Raw genomic sequence first — 19,882 nt, 5'->3', positions numbered from 1 at the left:
TTTTGGAGTCAGTAAAATAAAAGGAATCAAAAAAACCCCAGAAAAACAAGTTGTTTACATGGGTTACAGCTAGGCAACCACTAAAATTAATAACTCAATTAGGGTTATTTTTTATTTATCAAGCCTTAAAGCAGAGGTCCAAACTTTTTTACCCGTGAGCAACATTCAGATGTAAAAAGAGTTGGGGAGCAATACAAGCATGAAAAATGTGCTGTGATTGACTTGGTAGCCTCTATGTGGACTGACAGCCTAGAGAAGGCTCTGTTTGGCAGCAAATCTGGTTTTTATGCAACCAAAACTTGCCTCCAAGCCAGAAATTAAAAAACAAGCTCCTGCTTTGAGGCCACTGGGAGCAACATCCAAGGAGTTGGAGAGCAACATATTGAGCCACTGGTTAGGGATCACTGCCTTAAAGAGAGTACTGTACATGTATGAATACATAGTTCATGCAGAGCATTTCTTTAACACAGATCTGCATTCAGGCATAATCCAAAGAATCTAATGTGACACTAGTACTGGTGGTTATAAATTGATGTATAGTGTGATAGTTCACAGTACAACACCAGGAAAATGTATAGGCTTAAAAACCTGTTGCATGGGCCCCCGTATCTGGCACAATGGGTTTTATCAACCACCTGAAATTGAATGGTCTACTTTTTCCACTTATGTGGAACAGCTAACATTAAACAAGGATCCCTGTCAGTGGAGATCATTGTCCAATCTCTGGAAGCCAAAGTTTTTAAGGTTAGATTTATAAGGAACAGAAACTATAATTAATAAACATAATTTTGACTGTCCTACAGGAGTAGTTGAATAAAAATGGCAAAGGGCAAATGAATGCATTTTCAGACATGATCCAAAGTCAACTCTTGGATTGAACTTCTTTTAACCAAGGGACCTCTTATGTAACAACAGCAGAAATCTGATGTTTCACATATTTGCCATTCTGTACATGTAGGGAATTTTAGCTGAACATACTTTTAATCATTCAGGCCTGCCATATTGCTTATCTTGCAAGTAAGTATTTATACTAATACTACTAATTATTCTCAGCAGAAATAAGCAAAATGGCAGCACCCACTTGCATAAAAGCATATATATACACAATTGCTGCCATATCTAAGTGAAAACACATAGACTATACAATTTACAGATACATATGTAATATCTTACTTTAATAGTCTTTTGTTTCAGCATGAGTGTACATTGTACAACCAAATTATAACCAATGGCATACATTTAATGGAGAAATCCCCCTTTTTCTTAAAAAAAAAAAGTAAAAAACTCTTTTAGCAACAAACTTTTTGTCAATGGGATGGTTCACAGCACACTATAGATATCAACTGGTTTATAAAGGTTACTTGTTTTTACTTTGAAGAGTTTTGAGACAAATATGTAAAACTATTGACAATATATAGGCAATGCTCATCAGACTTCTTTCTTTTGTTGAACGGTCCATTGTGCTCTGTCAAGCACGTCCAGGTGTTTCACATGTATCCATAGCATTCCAAAACCTCCACAGAGTAAATGTTGTGGAATGTTATATGCCAGAGTTGTGCAGAATAACAAAGAGACTCTCACAGGACTCCTCTTCCAAATGCAGGACGTAACCAGCAAATACCAAATGAGGCCATTACCATTAAAGGGTTGACTGTATGTGTGAATAGGATCAGTCCTTCAACACGACAGGTCAGCATGGAAGTACTCTGGCAAAGCGCCACTTAAACACTTGCTTTAAAAAGTGTTAACTTTACTCCATAAGTATATAAGAAAACAGGTCAACAAAGAGCAGAAGAGAAAGCAGCTTCCCTTGTTGGCGCTGAGTGTTTGTTGAAGGACTTAGCTCTTAGTGCCTGCAATACAAACACAAATACTGCACAAGAAAAAGTGAAGTGAAAGTTTCCTCAAAAATAATCTCTCATTTGCTGTCAGTGGTGTATCAGATTGTACAAATAGGATATAAGTATGACTGGACCCTTGAATGCACAAGGTACCTATAATACATGAAAGGACATGCCATTAAGAACTAAAAAAAATGTTGGTTTTTTTTGCTGTCTGTGTTTTTCTCCCTAACACGTAACAAGTGGGTGGTAAGGGTGCTGGCACTGCCTCACAAGGTTAAGCAAAATGTTTGGTGCTTAAGAAAACCAGGAGACGGTTTAAACCACTTGTCCAAAATAAGATAATACATAGGCCTTCTGTTGGCGTCTTGTGTTATACACTCCTAATTTAGTCTTATTTGTCTACAATACATATCATATTATACACCTGCGTCATTTTTGTTTCCTGTTTATTAGAAGAATGTCTATGAACCTGTATTGACTGTTATGGCTGCACTTCTTTCCATCAAACATACAATTACACAATAAGGCATTCATTGTCCCCTAATTTGTAGTCTAGTGATCAATCTAGCAGCCAAAACAATCCCAATCCCCATCAATATTCTGATATTGATCAGACTGGGTGAAGGATCCTTTAGTTCTGTATCGACTTTCAGCAATCCCGTAAATAGCCTCAAGATTACCTTGATTTTGCTAAAAAAGATCTAGAACAGTGATCTCCAACCAATGGCTCACAACATGTTGCTCACCAACCCCTTGGGTATTGCTCCCAAAGGTGTCAAATCAGTTGCTTAGTTTTTTATTTATTGTTTGGAGGCAAGTTTTGGTTGCATAAAAACCAGGTGTAATGCCAAACAGAACCTGCGAAGGCAGCCAGTCACCATAGGGACTACCAAAAAGCCAATCACAGCCCTTATTTGGCACCCCCTGGAAATATTTTTACACTTATGTTGCTCTTGTTTTTACATTTGAATGTGGTTCATGGGTACAAAAGGTTGGGGACTCCTGATCAGGAAGGTCACAGGTTGGACATTTCTCATTTCTTCTTAGACAGAAGCCTTCAATAACAGACAGGCCCACTCCTTTGCTAGGTCTAATGCTGGCATTTTTTTGTGCATATAATGAAAAATGTAATTTCATTGTAATGTATTTTGACCAGAAGGCCCAAAAATTTACATTTAGGACAATGGAAAACCGTTGCTTTCAATAAATTGCTTTGTAATATAAAATATGTCAATTTGAGCGAACAGTTTGAGGTTGAACAATTATGTGGCAAACAGTAAATGGCAAGCATTAAAGTGCCATTACAAAAAAGCAATGCAGTCATTATGTTCTTTAAATAAGGGAAGTCTTCTTTGTTTCATACTGGAACAATGTATCATGGCCCATCCAGCCATATCCCAGAATAGGTTTAGGTCACCTGATCCCTTTCCCTTATAATGATGGGAATTTGAGGGTAGGGAGGAGAGGTGAAGAAGACAATGCACAGTAAGGAAGGGAGACTCATTACAGGACAAAGCAATTCATTATCGTATAAGGACAATGCCAGGGTCCCAAATACTATGGGAAGGCTCATCTCCTAGTATAGTGTACTCAATCACAATGAACTGAAATGGCTTGGTAAACAAACCTGGCTCTCGACCTTTTTGCACAAGTATTCACATCAACCTGCTTTGCATACAAAACCCTGAGAAAGGAATACTGGAAATTATAATTCCATATTGTTACCTACTGGTTCGATTTTGTCAAAGACCTATCCTTACTTTGTTAATTGTACCAGTGTAATGTATATACTGCAAATAAATATGGTTGAACTTCTTTTAGTTGGAAAGTGCAGGAGCTAGTATATTATAGAATCACAGCTTCTCTGAAGAGATTCTAATTTTCAGAATTAATTTTTAATATGGTATATGAAGCTTCTGTGGTTTTTGTGGCTTGGGACTTGTGTAGACCATGTGCTAACACTGAAGGATATGCAAAAGTGCTGGACTGTGCATGTGTAGGGCAATGGAGCATATTTAAGAGGCCGAAAAATAAAAAATAAAAAGTAAGTTTGTTTCTATGTGAAGGGTTCCAAAAGCAATTACTGGATAACCCAACACAGAGCTGCAAACAGCACAACAACCTCTTAGTACTTAACAGCATCCTGCTATGACCATAGTTTGCATCATAGTTTGTTTAAAAACTGCATTAGTGCAGCCTGAATAGGCCCAGTGACTAAAAAAAGATAAGGAATGGGTGCCAGATGTAAAGATGTAAATGTAAAGTAAATGAGCCACTATGTCTCAAAATAGATGAGGCCCCTAATATTTTTTTATTCCCTGAACTGTTTGTTTTGGTGAGAAATGGAATGCTGTGGGCTAAAGCACTGAAATCTGAAGCAGGGAAGACTGATTTAATTCCCGCATTCATTTTTATTCTTGTGAGCTCTAGTTACTTTATCTGTTTATCTCTGTGAACATCAGCAGGCAACAATTACAATGAATGTTCGACAGGCCAGTGACTCACTTGAAACATTCAGAAGACAAATACTAAAAGAAGAATAAACTGCATTAAAGGTGAGCTTTATATTTGTGTTAAGCTCAATATACAGTATGTGTGTCTTGGTGTCTGGTATACTTTTAAAAATGTAATGTAATAATGTAATTTACCACCAACATATTAATCAATGGCAACTTTCCCAACATCCCCAAAGAGAGAGACGAAGTACTGAAATATGCGTATCAATTAAAATACTTTTTTTTGGTGGCACATATTATTACTTTCACTGTCCTTATTAATTGCATTTTTTTACTCCGGAGCAAAAAACAAAAAAGTGGGTAATTGCAAAATTTTCATTTGATCTGCCAAGTTTTCTACCCATAATTTATTCTGAAAGAATTTCAAGGGTCGCAATGCAGGAGCAAACTTTGCAACAGTTAATAAAGGCATGCAACTGGTGCCTGTGGTATAAGAATCAGCATGCAGGCAGGACATGCACTTACACACTTTTCAGTTTGTTGATGCAAAATGTAGCGGATGTGGTTACACTATACAAAGGGAGCCCTGTACTTTATGCCTGGTCTAGGCTGGTGAAGCACAACAGACAATCTGATGTCCTGGGAAAGTTAAATGCAATAGAGTTCACATAACTTTATGAGACTGCCTTCCTACTGTCTAGCCCTATGCGCTGAACTAGATAGGGGGATACAGATAGGGAGATTCTCATTTCTACAACAAGCATTTTTTTTCTGGGGAATTTCCCCTGCAGTATTTTCAACCAACCTAAAGCTGTTGTTGATCTGATCAAACGCCTCATCTACACCCTTGGTCAAATGTCTATACATGGCATCACCCATTGGGGAACTTTTCTGGTGCACATACTTGGGACGGGCCAGAGCAGCTCTATTCTTCTGTTTTTTTATTTTTATGACCCTTGTTTCTAAATGTGTTGCAGTATACCTTCATCAAGGGTCAACATTTTCCCCCAGTAATGATTGCTCCAATATGTTTGTATGTATTATAATTTAAAAGCAACGTATTGCAATTTCCTGAAACACAGGCCCCCATCACCTCCTGAAGGTGCCAGATAGTAAAGTAGGGTGGTTACCTTGTTGTTCCTCTAAGGAGTTTTAAGTGGTGATCATTTCCTGAAAGCTTATCAATTGTTTCTGACCTTGTTACAACCTTTCCCAGCCTAGTCTAGCCCTCTTTGGAATTTACACTCCTCTTCTGGGCTCAAGCCATTCTGCCTGAAGCCTTCACCAGAGACCTATATGGTCAGCTATCTCCAGTGTGAGATTATTCATCTCAATTAGCTCTGTAGCACCTATCATGCAGGATGGCATGAGAATGGTATAGAAATGTGGCAAATGCCTGAATGTGATGGGAGGGGTACCAATTAATTTGCAGCAGCAAGGTTCCTAATGTGGTGCTTTGTTATGCGCCTCAAGGACAGACAGAGACAAAATAAGCCCCTAGGGTAGGCTGCTCCTTGCATTTCAATGAAGGTACAAATCACTCCAGGTGTGGGGCTATGAGAAATGTCTGTTCAGGTTTGTTAAGTGAGATTTGTATTTCTTTTTTTCCAACAGACCTCCTAACTCTTGCACATAATGGGGAATTAAGCCATGTGGAAATGCCCTATAGACTTGCAAACTAACCCCATATCCTCCTTAAACATTTACATGTAATGAGTGGCAAGAGAAAGTGCTTAAGCCCTCTAACACAGTCTCTAATGTTCTACACCTGTTGACAGCAAATAAGAACTTTTTGTTCTGCTCATTTAACTACTTGCAACCACAGCTTTAGGCCTTTGTTCTTTGAATATGTAAGTTGGGAATTTGCACTTTTCACGCCATTACAGCAACTGTTTGACCTAGTAGTTCAGTAGTAGTAGTTCAGTACTTGATTCTACAGCAAAATATTCTTATATCATTGCATCAGTCATTAAGGAAAGATATCAGCTTTGGGCCCTTAATACTCTCAGCCCACCCTCTACACCATTGAGTGACACTCGGCCACTAAGTGACTTTCTTAGGGCCAGTCTGATACTTAACTAAAGGCTGCAGAGAAAATGTCCAATATTTTGGAAGGAAGAACATCTGTTGGTGAGCAATCGTGCTGTAGTCTACAAAGGCTGGAAACACAGAGAACCACTGTTGTCCAGACAAGGTTTATTAGTGCATGTCTCACACGGTTGTAGCACCATTCCTGCTGAATGCCAGATGTTCTTTATGAACAATTGTTCACCAAACTGAATTTTCTGGAATCTACAATGCAATAATGTGCCAATAAACAGAATCTTACTCCTCGCTTACGAGAGTTTTATAGATGAATGCAAATGGCGTTATTTAGCAGTTCCTGTTAGGCCGACACAGGGAGGTAATGATGGGCCTGCTCAGTACAGTTGATGTTACTATAAAACCAGCACAGGCACAGATACAAGCTCTTTACATAAACAGTTGTACAGCGTCTCTTTTCCCAAGTTTCACATTTTTGACCAGATCAGAATAGCTTTACTGCAGCCACTAACAATGTAGAGACATTATTGCTGGTAATTGGCTGCTAAAACACTCTGGGAAATAATTGGAAAAACAGCGCAAAACAATGTCCCATGTGCTATTATACATGCTCCTTAAAAGGGATATAAAACCAAATATTGCATAATAAATGATGTAAGCTTACATTCTAAGTAACTTTCCAATATGTATTCATTAGAAATTGGTGATTTGTTTTTTTCAATGTAAATGTAACTGCCACTGAAAGCAGAATTTATCTGTCCTATTCTGCACCATTAAACCTGATTCTTGAAACCATGTACTGTAGCAGAGCTCCAGCTATGAATCCTTTTTCCACAATGTACTGCATGTTAACAGGTCTGTTAATTAGTGTGCTACTGATAATTTTTTCATAAGTCAGAGCCAGTGGTGCAATGTACAGCAAGATACAGAAGATACTAGGGCTCATTAACTTGCAAAACTGTAGTTGCAGTTATGCAACGTTTGCCACAGTGGTTGGGTAAGTCTACACCATTCCTCAAAGGTACTTGCACCCAAAGATGCTCCTTGCACTTCTGCAGCTCTAAGGCGTCCATCTTGTCTCCTGTTCTAGATTTAGTGCAAGTGCCTCTATTGACCAGGTTCGGACTGAAGCATCCTGATTTCAAGGGCCCTAATACTGGCCCCTCCTTACCTCGCTAGCCTATAATTTTTATCTTTCATCTCCTGAACTTTCTGCCTGTTGTCTGGAAGAAGGGAACGTACAGGCAGAGGAGAGGGACCGAGTACAGCAGTGAAGTGGGCCTGGGTCAGAAGGGCCCATGAAGGCCAGTGCCCACCAGGTTTTTTACGGGTGTCCTGCCGGCAACATCTGACACTAGTATTGAGGCAGGGGAAGCCTAGAGCTGGTGGTAGCACCAGGGTCCTCAAAGTAACCTGCATAGATGCCTTGTACTTGTAAAACAACTCCTCATGGCTGTAATTATGTAGAAAAAAAATCCATTGTGGCTAAAAAAAAACTTGCTGAATTACATTCATAAATGAGCCCTAATGCTTTCAATAACAAATCCATCTACGTTGTATAGAAACCTTGAAACCTGGAAAACATTTTGGAAAGTTGTTGATATTTTCTTTCATTAGGAAATATGTTAGTTTTGGGTTAACATGCCCTTCACCATGTCCTGTAAAATTCATTGTGCTGTTCCGACTGCAGATGTTGAGATTTGTAGTTCTATAATGCTGTACTGTAAATTCAGTCCTGCAGAGTTTGTCTGTTTCCAGCCTCGGCTGCTTGTCCCTGGGAAGTTAACACTACAAATGCACCATAAGACTTAAATGCCTTGTGTCATGTAAGAATGATATATAAAAATGTAACCTTCTGAAGTTCTGAATTATAAAAGGCCATCTCCCATAGGCTCCATTTTAATCAAATAATTTCCATTTTTAAAAATGATTTATGTATTATTTATTTCTGTAAAAAAGCAACAGTACCCTGTACTTGACCCAAATAAAGGTATAGTTCATCCTTAATGGAGGCAAAACAGTTCTTTTGGGATTTAAAATATATTTTAGTAGACTAGTCACCCAGCGACAAAACGCCTCTTCTTCGGTCGACTAATCTCCCCTGGTGATTTACATTATAGCCGGTGAGAAGGCATTTAGGGGAGATTAGTTGCCCGAAGAAGAGGCGATTTGTCGCTGGGCGACTAATCTCCCCAGTAGCCTTGTTTGCCACCACCCTTAAGGTATCAAGATCCAAATGATGGAAAAATCCCTGATCCGGAAAACACCAGGTCCAGAGCACTCTGGATGTCAGGCCCCTTACCTGTACCCACATGTAATCATGGATGGAATTAAAAATGTCCTTATAGAATAATCCAAATCACCAATTCACCAAAGAGCCAATTTAAAGGAATTGTTCAGTATAAAAATAAAAACTGTGTAAATAGATAGGCTGTGCAAAATAAAAATGTTTTTAATATAGTTAGTTAGCCAAAAATGTAATATACAGTATACTGTTCCATTCAGAGCTTTGCTATAATTGTGACCAACACTGCAGCTGTACATATACAAATCTAGGTGAATAACAAATAAACAGAAATGGAAAAATCCCTTAATCCTGTCTCCATGTTTGCCTGTGGGCCCAAACAATTGTAAATATATAAGTAAGTATATCACTTAAAGAAAAGGTATAATCTAATGGTCCAGACAAGATTTAAAAATATGAAATGAATCTGACTGTGGTATAAAACATCTCAAAGTCTCCCACTTCACAGGTTAGTGGTCTAACCACAAGGCCACCAGGCCTACTCCTTTAAAAGCCGCTGCCATTTTATTTAGCAAAGTGATTGCAAGTCAGCCGTCTGTGCTTGGCACACTACGCTGCCTGTTTATTTATGTTTGGAATTTGGGGATATTTCCTGCTGCGTCGGGGGGAAAAAGGTTATTGCATTAACACTGTCCCTTCTCCATTAGACAATCATGTGGTTGTATAGTAACGCACAAATGGACACTAGAGTGAAATCTCAGATTATTTTGATGAATGCCAGTTACATGAGGAGTTGTGTGCACTGTGCCTGCCCCTTGGCTTTACAGATCTATTGCTTCCGTCTATCTTTTGTGTATACAGCACCGTGTACATTATAATCAGCGTACAAACATGTACCATTCAGGGCTGACACGACAAATAGTATTGTCTAAGGACCTGTCAATATTTGCTTTGTTTATTAACTCCTACTTCATTTATTACATAAGTTAATTTTTGTTCGCTTTTCTCCTAACTTGCGGTTCCAGTCTTAAAGCTGCACTGGACATTTAACGATTGGCTGTTGATATATAGTGAATAAAGTACCCCCTCTTGTAAAATATGAGGATATTATAAGTTACCGAGGAGTTTCATGACCATATAAAAGCACGAGGCCGAAGGTGTTTTTATACAGGTCATGGAACTCGAGATAACTTCTAAAATCCTCATATTCTGCAAATGGGGGTACTTTATTATAATACACAAGTTTCAGTGAGTCATGTGACAGAAATGACATCAGAACTCACCATTTATAACTGATGACATCAGAACTCACCGTTTATAAGGATATAATTTACAAGATATTCATAGCTTTTGTGTATTATAAGCAGATATTTTCCATAAGTAGTAATTTATACCCATAGCAGGCACAATGTACAGGTATGGGACCTGTTATATAGAATGCTCTGCACCTGGGGTCTTTTTATAATTTGTATCCTAAGCCTACTAAAAAAAATTATTTAAACATTAATTAAACCCAATAGTATTGTTTTGCCTCCAATACGATCATTTATATTTTAGTTTGGATCAAGTACAACTTACAGTTTTATTATTACAAAGAAAAGGGAAATCATTAAAAATTATTGGAATGATTTCATTAAAATAAAGTCTATGGGGGATGACCTTACCATAATTCATAGTTCTGGATAACGGATCCCAAATCATATCAGCAGTCTTGCTACATTCTCATCAAAAACTTGAATGCTGTTTAGAATAAATAGATTTAAAGGGCACAAATCCCAAAAAGGACATTAAAACTATCACCTCTATTAAGGTCTGTACACATGAGGGTCCAGGCTGTGTTGTTTTCTATATGAGTTTACATCTGGCAACAATTTAATAAAATGAAGGCATATGGTGATGTAAACACACACTGGTTTGGGTAGGTACTAAAATTAGAGAACACTGTGTGGTGTCATTTTAAAGGTGGCTAGAGATGGGCCTATAAAAGCTGCTGGCTGTGTTTACTGGCCTGTGTATGGGGCCCTTGGGAAGCCCTGCCCTGCTGCTGTCTGGCTGGAAATCAGGCATACAGTATATCTATTGCCCAACAGCTTTACCTGTGCCTGTGTGGGTTCACATAGCTATTGAGAAAAATGTGCTCTGTCTTCAAGCACTACAGAGCATGGAGAAGAGAGGGAACAGGGCACACCAGCCTAACATTAGCATTTTATTACATAATGCTTCAATAAAAATGAAAAAAAAAAACTACAGAGCATGGACACAGTCAACGGCATATTACTTTAAAAAACCTTTCTCCCCCCGGTACATTATTTAAGAAGGGACAAACTCAGCAGCTTTCATTGGGCCCTGTATAAAAACTAAAATCATTAAAATAATTTAATTAAAATCATGTCAAATTAATTTATTTGGTTCTCGTTGTATTAAACAAAGTGGAGGGTTGTTCTGATTTTGTTAGTATTTGTCATAATGACACACTGGACTAGGGTCGGATTGGGGGGCCCGAGGCTCACCGGGACTGCAGTCCAGGGCCCCCATCCCCCTACTGTGCGCATGCACACAAGGCGCTGCGCGTTGCAAAAATCCTTTTTTTTTCTTTAAAAAAAAACAAGCATCAGGAGAGGGGGTTTGGCCCGGCTGGGGCCCACCGTTTTTTTCCTGGTATCCCGCCGGACCAGTCCGACACTGCACTGGACGCATTAATGACTGTAGACACCCAGCCTTGCCTGGAACATCTGCCTGAAGATTGTTTCCCCTTATATTTATTAATATTTGTAACATAATACATTCCTATATAGAACATTTTGGGGGACGCACACACCCAAATCAGAAGTTGGTAATGTAACCTTCTTGGCTAGAAGATTTAGCACACAGATACCTACTGAAAGTTATTTTATTTATAGATATTGTATTTAAATCCATAGCTAATGATATTCTTTGTCAGCCTAAAAGCTACTACATAAACAATTTAGCATTAATAAAAACATTAAAAATTGCCTGCTGTATTTCTGTAACAACCTCAAGTTAAAGATACATTACAGCAAACACTGTTAGATAATGCAACTCCATTGGTTTGTTTGGACAACCTGGTATAGAAAAAAAAACTGCATAGCAACATGATGCATTGGATATATATAATAAAAATAAAACAAAAAACACAATAGTTTTATATTATGGTAATTTAAGTAGTGACACCCTCCAATGTAGCCAATTATCTTTGCTCAGTAATTTTTGTTATATAATAAACATCATTTTCAAGTCACTACAAAGAACTTTATAGTTTGGATGGCAGAGAACGGAATCCTTCTGCAGTTAACTACAAATGGGTGTACCCCAGAGCTGCAGGCAATGATGAAAACCAGCAACAGCCTTCAGACTGAGGCCTCATACACCCTTGGTCTCTGAGTGATCCGTGCAGGTTCCCAACTCTCCTCACTCTGATAATCAAAACCATGGTTTTGTGTTAATGTAATAAAGCCAACGGTCTGAGCAGCCTTAAAGCATCGAAGCTTTTGCCTCACGAAGAAACTTCGGACGACTTCAGGAAAACAAAGCACTCCGAGTGCCATCTAGGGTTGCCACCTTTTAAAAAAATCTCTACCGGCTGGTGGAGGGGGCGGGAATAAAGGACGGGCCCTGTCTGCAATGGGGCGGTCGCGACAATTAAGGGGGTGGATCCATGGCGCATGATTGGCTGGGCCGGTCGTGACTTTAAAGGGGGCGGGGCAACAGCGCGCGTTTGGACTCAAGCCAGCAGCAAAAAGGTTAGTTTTTACTAGGCTGGGTGCAGGCCACGCGCATTTGTTTGATGTATTACAAATTTACCGGCAGCTACATTGCCGGTAAATTTGTAATCCCGGCCCCGGCCTTGGCTGGTGTTTACTGGCCAGGTGGCAACACTATTGCCATCCCGCCGGTGATTTAGATTCTAGCTGTCGGGAGATTAGTCGCCTGAAGAAGAGGCGATTTGTCTCCGGGCGACTAAATCCCCCCGAATCTTTGCGCGTCTCTGCCCTAAATGTAAGCTGGTCTGCTGAGTTATGGAGATATGCTGAGACCTGGCTCTCTTTTTGAGGGCTGTTCTACACTGGATGAATGTTTGTTAGAGGTGGGCTTATCAATATGAACTATACTCTGCTGACATTATTAATGATATACATTACAACTGATCATATATTCATTTGTGAAATAAAAATATAAGATGCACAGTGTTTTGGCCCAAAAAAATGAGGATATATAAAAAACAACAACTTATGTAGCTTTATGCTAAACTACAAGCCCTCGTTTCAGCATATGTCAGCGTATGTGTAAGCAGGTAATAATATCAGGACAATAAAAGGCTGCCTCTCGGCTTGAGTGAAATACTGAAAAGAACGGAAAAGCCAAAGACCCTTAAAGGCATTGGAATTACTATAAAACTGATGAGGAGTGCGGCCAAGCATTTCTTTATCTTCTTCAACCATCTAGCACAATAATGACTATGAGACTATGGCACACTGTCTGTGTTTACTAAACAATAATCCCCCTAATGCTGCTGCCACTGCTGTTTCCCCTTTATTATCTCCTCGTGCTACAGACACTGAGCATTCTGCAACCTGTGCCATAACCTGCATCTTTTACTACTTCACGTCAACTGGGCGCAATACAGGTATGGAACCTGTTATCCAGAAACCCGTTATCCAGAAAGCTCAGGATAATGGAAAGGTCTTCTCCAATAGACTCCATTTTATTCAAATAATCCAAATTTTTAAAAATGATTTCCTTTTTCTCTGCAATAATAAAACAATACCGTGTACGTGATCCAAACTAAGATATAATTAACCCTTCTTGGAAGCAACCCCAGCCTATTGGGTTAATTTAACATTTACATGATTTTCTAGTAGACTTAAGGTATGAAGATCTAAATTACGGACAGTTCTGTTATCTGGAAAATCCCAGGTCCCCAGCATTCTGGATAATAGGTCCCATACCTGTATTATATTTGCAAAAATAAAATTCCCCTGTTAAACATGAGTGTTTTGTAATGACATAGAAATTGCAATAAAAAAGACGTACACACTGCAATGTGAAACATTTTTTAAAGGGCCTAAAAAAAAATGCCATTCTAATTAACTTTCCAATGTACATTTATTAATTAAAAAAAAAATGTGGTGTTAATGTCAATTGTAAATATGATAGCAATTTAAAATGGGATTTTCCTGTCCCTTTCTGCACTGCTGATTCTGTCTTTTGAAACTGTGTAGCTGGTTGTTTTGGAGGGGATTTTGTGTGTGCTTCTTTGTCAGCTGGCTTCTGCTACATTGTTTCAATTGTAAGAACCACCAGAAAGGAGGACAGACAAGGATAACAAAATACTGCTTTCAATATCCTGCAAATTTGCACTGCAAATACGTACTGAATAAACATTGGAAAGTTGCTGAAAATTACAATTTATTTAATTAGAAAACATTTTATTTGGGAGTTTAAGAAAACATAAGTGTCCTCTGTAAAGTGCTGTGTAGCATGAGGCTGCTATATAAATCAAAGCTAATAATGAAATTGCACCCCCAATAAAATCTGGACTGGCATATTTGATAGATCCCAAAAATGCTAAATCAATACAGCAAATATATTCATAACACACACACAAGAGAAAGCAAGGCCACTTAGCACATCTGTTCTTACCACAGAACTGAGTGATTTCCACCCCAGAACTTTAATTCTTCATCGGATGACTAGTGCATGGAGTATGTCAGACCCCCATAGAAGCCAACAGGTAAAATTATACTGCAAATATTTGGAGAAAGCAATGCCATATTTCTGTGTATCTGTCCACACTGGCAATCTTAAATCTGACTAAGTAAAAGCAGATGTAGTTGCCTCCATCACAAGATATGAAACATAGATCCATCATCCTTATAAGATCCATGACAGTGTCGTAACTTGGGAGCTACTGGACTTTTATTGCCCCCTTTCCCAAAACTTTTAGAGAGATCTGTGTTTTGAGTCACACATTTGTATATAACGCTAAAAGGAAACTTCTAAATTGCTACAGGGTAATGGCAAACTCAAAATCGCCATCAAAATCGCCATCCACCACCCAAATGGCTGTCTACGGAAATCCCGTGAAAACAGCAGCTTAAATGTTTTTCGCGTGATTCTTGCCAGAAACCCAGCAGCTGCTGGTGGGCCTGCGAGTGTATACGGACCTGGTGTGGGTGGAATGACGCACGATTGCTAAATGTGCACAAAACAATAACGCTGTTGGGGTGCAACACACTTGTACATAAATCTGTTTATTACTTGTGATTGGTTGTGAAGGTGCAATGACAATAACCTTCAGGGAACCAAGCTATGATGTCATCATTTTACTTTTTTCCTTTAAATATTTTAGGTTTGCCCCTCAGCATTAGGTCACTGCAACATATCCCAGGAAAGTGTTGCCAAAGCATACAGGTTGCACACATATTACTGACTACTACCTGGACCACTCGGCTGGTCTGTCTGAGTATCAAGCACTATTTATTGCTGCTGTTGCACTAATTCCATAGTCTGCACTAAGTGTGGCAGCGACACGATATGTGCAACACGTGAAGTCTGTAAACAATAAGAGAAGGCGAGTGGGTGGGATTTCCAAGTTGTGTCTCTCTGGCTGCTAATGAACTACAGCTCCCAGCATTCTCACTACTGATTGATATTAAGTACTGCAAAATGGTGGAGTGCACTACCTGGTTGAAGATCACTTGTTGGAAGTGCTGGGTGCTTTTCCCGGAAGACCCTTCCCTTGCACGGGGTCATGGATACATGTAAAAGAAAATCCAGAAGCACACCAATAAATTGCTTAGTGAAATCGGTGTTTTATTAAGCCCATGTTTATCCGCCAATAGGGCACGTTTTGGGCCCCTCCAGGCCCTTTATCATGCCTTGAAAAAGGGGCCCGAAACGTTGCCCTATTGGCGGATACACATGGGCTTAATAAAACACCGATTTCACTAAGCAATTTATTGGTGTGCTTCTGGATTTTCTTCTACTGGTTGATATTGAGACTTAAACGACAACTTGGGGGCTTTGGGCTGAACACCCCCATTATACAGTATATATATGTATAAGCAATTGAATTCTTAATGAATGAGATGAAAATTAAGCGTAGGACTGGCCAGATATGGGATGACTTTGACGTAGTTGGCCAGCTTAAATATATTGCAATATATGGACAAACAATCCCTGTGTTGTTTAAAGGGTAAGGCATTTTTTAGTAGCAGTATGCACAAAATGTCTCTGTCTTAAATATATTGATAATGGGTTGAGTGCAGAGGACCTCTTGTAGTTGACTATATATATGTATATATATATATACATATATATATGTATATATGTGTGTATATATATATGTATATATATATATATATATATATATATATATAAATATTATATATATATATATATATATATATATATATATATATATATATATATATATATAATGCACAATATAAGACTGCAGCAACACACCTCATCTCACTATAAAACTATTTAGTGTATTTCTACTATTGTTAAAAACAGTGGTGTAACTAGTAGTTAGCAGGCCTCATTGGAAATTTATTTTAGGCGCCCCCTAAATGCTGGAAGTCAATATAGGTTGATATTAGTTATCAGTCAGTGCAACACTGGGCCCCCTATTCCTCCTGGGCCCCCCAGCAGCTTCTTCTGTAGTTACACTCCTGCTTGTAAATAAAATGCATTTGTGGCCCCCAAACCCTCATACTGTACCTCCCAGAAGGAAGAGATGATCCAGAGTCGCCCACGACACTCCTAAGTCCTAATCCACTTTCTCAGAGCGATTCACGCCAATAAAATATCCAGGGAAGCAATAAAGGAATAAAAGTTCCAATGATTTAATTCATTTTACGCGCAGGGTCTCGCGCTGTCGCTTTTCTTTCCCTCTGGAAAGTTTGGCGCAAAGTTGCGCTGTTGTCGCCCCTCTGGCCGCAGCTCTGAATCTCACATTGTCGCAGGACCACCCTGAAGCTGCAGGAAAGGGGATCTGTATTTCGCCCAAATCTGCCTCCTCTTTGGATGCGGCTGTAGAGCTGCAACTTTTTCTAGCGCTGGTAAGAAGTTGTCGGCTTGTTGGGTCGGGCTGCTGCTGCCTGGATTTCGCCTGATTCTCTGCTATTTTCTTGTTTTGCTGAGATTTAGGGGAATCTGTGTTGAGGAGTGTGAGCAGTCAGGGTAGGCACTGTGTGTGGTTTGGGATGGAGAGACCCAGAGGATTGTCACTTCTCAGCACGCTGTCTGGGCTTACTCGGGCGCACTGGAAGATGCGGAGCGGAATCGCTTGTGGGATGCGGATTGGAGAGAAGAAAGTGAGGGGGAGGTTACAGAATGAGGCGCATTCCAGTGGGAGAAGCACACAGGGCAGGCAGGACACACACAAACCAACTTGGAACACACACGTCAATCAGTGCAGGGCTACAGCATCCTTTTGTGTGTCCTGGGCTGCAGGTACAAATATGAAGTGATGAACATATCCACAACTTGACAGCAATATGAAGTTCTTGATCATGTATACAGCTAGCAGCATGGACAGAATTGTCAGAATTGGCCACCTTTAAGGTATGTTATACTAAGCAACTTTTCAATTGGTTTTCATTATTTATTTTTTATAGTTTTATAGTTATTTGCCTTTTTCTACTGACATTTTGCAGCTTTCAAATGGATGTCACTGACTCCCTTCCAGCATCGGAGTGGGCTGGCAGGATGCCGTGAAAAAACCCGGTGGGGCCCAGCCCTCTTGGGCCCCGTCGGGTCGGACCCATTCCATAGAGTGAGACCTCCTCCCCCTCCGCTCCTGATCTCCGCGTGGTTGCCCAGCTCTGCCTCTTGCCCCATCCACTCCGCCTCTTGCCCTGCCAGCTTTGCCCCACCCACAAGGAGCGCGCCATAGGTATGCGCTGCCAGAGGGCGGGAGAGAGCAGAGGTGAATTTGCTGGGGAGGGTGCCTGGGTGGGCCCCGGTGGGACATGACCCCCCCCCCCCAGTCCAACCCTGGTCCCTTCTAAAAAATGCTCTGTGAGGCAACAAATGTATTGTTACTGGTACTTTTTATTACTGATCCTTCTGTTCAGGCCCTCTCCTATTCATATTCAAGTCTCTTATTCAAATTAATGCATGGTTGCTAGGGTTATTTGGACCCTAGTTACCAGATTGCTTAAGCTGCAGCTTGAAGGGCTGCTGAATATAAAGTAAAATAACTCAAAAACCTTCAATAATAAAAAATGAAAACCAATTGCAAATTGTCTCAGAATATCACTCTCTACATCATAATAAAAGTTATCTCAAAGGTAAACAACCCCTTTACTATGCATAGAAAAGCAAGGAAAATCGTTTATATTATAAAGCGCTCATGTTCCTGCATGAGTCACTGTATTTCCATTTCATTTTATGCAGTGACTTCTAATTCCATGGCTAAAATAAATACATAGATTATATTATTATACATTTTTATATGTCACAATGACAGCAATATAATCTGGGCACATTCCCACTGTCATCATTATACTCCAGCAGGTCTGAGGGTGAGGTCACAAAGGGGCATTTTTACATTGCGTTTTTAAAAACACGCAGTTGAGCGTAAAAACGTAAATGAAACGACATGCGCATGATAATGTAGGGTTTTTTTCCAACGTGCTTCTATGTTTTTTTTGCATTCTCCACAATTCTGCTCGGAAGAGCTTTATTAAACTTTTGTGAAAAAAAAGCAAGCGAAAAAGCAATTTACATGCAAAATGTAGCCGGACTGATTGTCAATACTGAACGTAATTACGTCACCAGCAGACACCGCTACAAATACGTATATGCGCAATCCATCTTAGGCTGCCATATTGAAAATATTTATTGTAAATGTATTTCCAAACCTGTGGATTCCATAGAGTTAAAAAATATGGCGTTTCCTTGGCGTATTGGTGTTTCTGCTAAGAAACACAAATACTGGCGTCTCATGGCGGATGTTGTCTTGCAAATGCCCTGTAGGAATTGCTATAGTGCGTATTCTATTATTTTCAGTAGGGCTTTATTTCGTGCGTATTCTACTCTGATATTTGCCAGAACATCCAGGTCACCAGTCCAGGCCTGAATGTGAGTTTTTGGGCAGAAAACCACCTGTCACAAGTAGTGACACGTGGTATCTATTCATATAAATGAAGGTGGCACAGAGGAGGGTATGAAAAATCTAATTTACTTTATAACCAGAGCATTGGGGTTTCTGTCTGACCACAGTCCTCTGAAATCCTATCTAAACCAAATTATTTACATCACTGCTAAGCCCTTAACAGGAATACAGATGGGATAACTCTATGGTAGTGTTAAAGTTGCAATCGAATGTAATTGTATAGTTAGTAACTAATTAGATGTAAAAATACAATTGCAATATTTTTTAAAAGGGAGTGCTTGCATTTGTATACCACCCATGCAGAAAAATGCACACACAACATCTATGTGGGCAGGTAAGTGCCAGACAAATTGTCAAATAATAAGTGCAGCTATTCACAAGGTTGGGATGTTAACTCATACGTTCTGATAGTGAACCAGATCCTGTGTTAATGCTCCAAGAGGTAGGGCTTGAATTAAGTTTTGAAGACAAGGAGGAAGACTATTTTATGGAGGAATGTAGGGAAGGAATTACAGGGAGCAGCTAGAGAGAGAACTCCGCGGAATTAAGAAGATATCCAGGAATGTATAGAGATATAAATGAAGAATCTTAGAAAAGTATGAGACTAATAATTCAGGCCCTAATTTGGTTTATAAGTCCTTACTGTTACTAGATAAATGTTGATATGTAACCTCACTGCCTATTAAGGTTGATAGGGATTTTAATGCAGATCTAAGAAAAGCCAGCCTGAGAACTTATGCTGTCCTTGCCCCAGAGTCTCATTATCCTGCAGGATCTTAAAAGACAATGGGGATCATTTATTAAGTGCTAAATGGCATGGGTACAAGTACCCATATCAATCAATCAGCCATTTGTTTTAACCGTTTACTGCAAGTCAGTTATGTAAACAAAAACCAATTGGTAGCTGTGGGTAACGCCACTGGTGCACATTAACCCCTGCATTCATCTATTAACTCCATTGCTGGTTTCCTAATTTAAAGGAGAACTAAACCCTAAAAATGAATATGGCTAAAAATTCCATATTTTATATACTGAATTTATTGTACCAGCCTAAAGTTTCTCAATAGCAGCAATGATCCAGAACGTCAAACTTGTCACAGGGGGTCACCATCTTGGAAAGTGTCTGTGACACTCACATGCTCAGTGG

General features: G+C 39.5%; 1 protein-coding gene across 4 annotated transcripts in view; it reads right to left on the bottom strand.

The window, feature by feature from the left end:
* Positions 1-16,468, bottom strand: part of gli1.S (GLI family zinc finger 1 S homeolog) — an 86,625-nt gene extending 70,157 nt beyond the window's left edge. For all 4 annotated transcript variants that reach the window (XM_018250072.2, XM_018250075.2, XM_018250074.2 and 1 more), the window contains exon 1: positions 16,335-16,468. The gene's annotated coding sequence lies outside the window, so the exon portion shown is untranslated. The remainder of the gene's footprint in view (positions 1-16,334) is intronic.
* Positions 16,469-19,882: the final 3,414 nt, after the last annotated feature.

Source organism: Xenopus laevis, chromosome 2S (genome assembly GCF_017654675.1).
Source record: "Xenopus laevis strain J_2021 chromosome 2S, Xenopus_laevis_v10.1, whole genome shotgun sequence".
Classification (NCBI taxonomy): domain Eukaryota; kingdom Metazoa; phylum Chordata; class Amphibia; order Anura; family Pipidae; genus Xenopus; species Xenopus laevis.
This window is presented reverse-complemented; position numbering and strand designations above follow the sequence as displayed.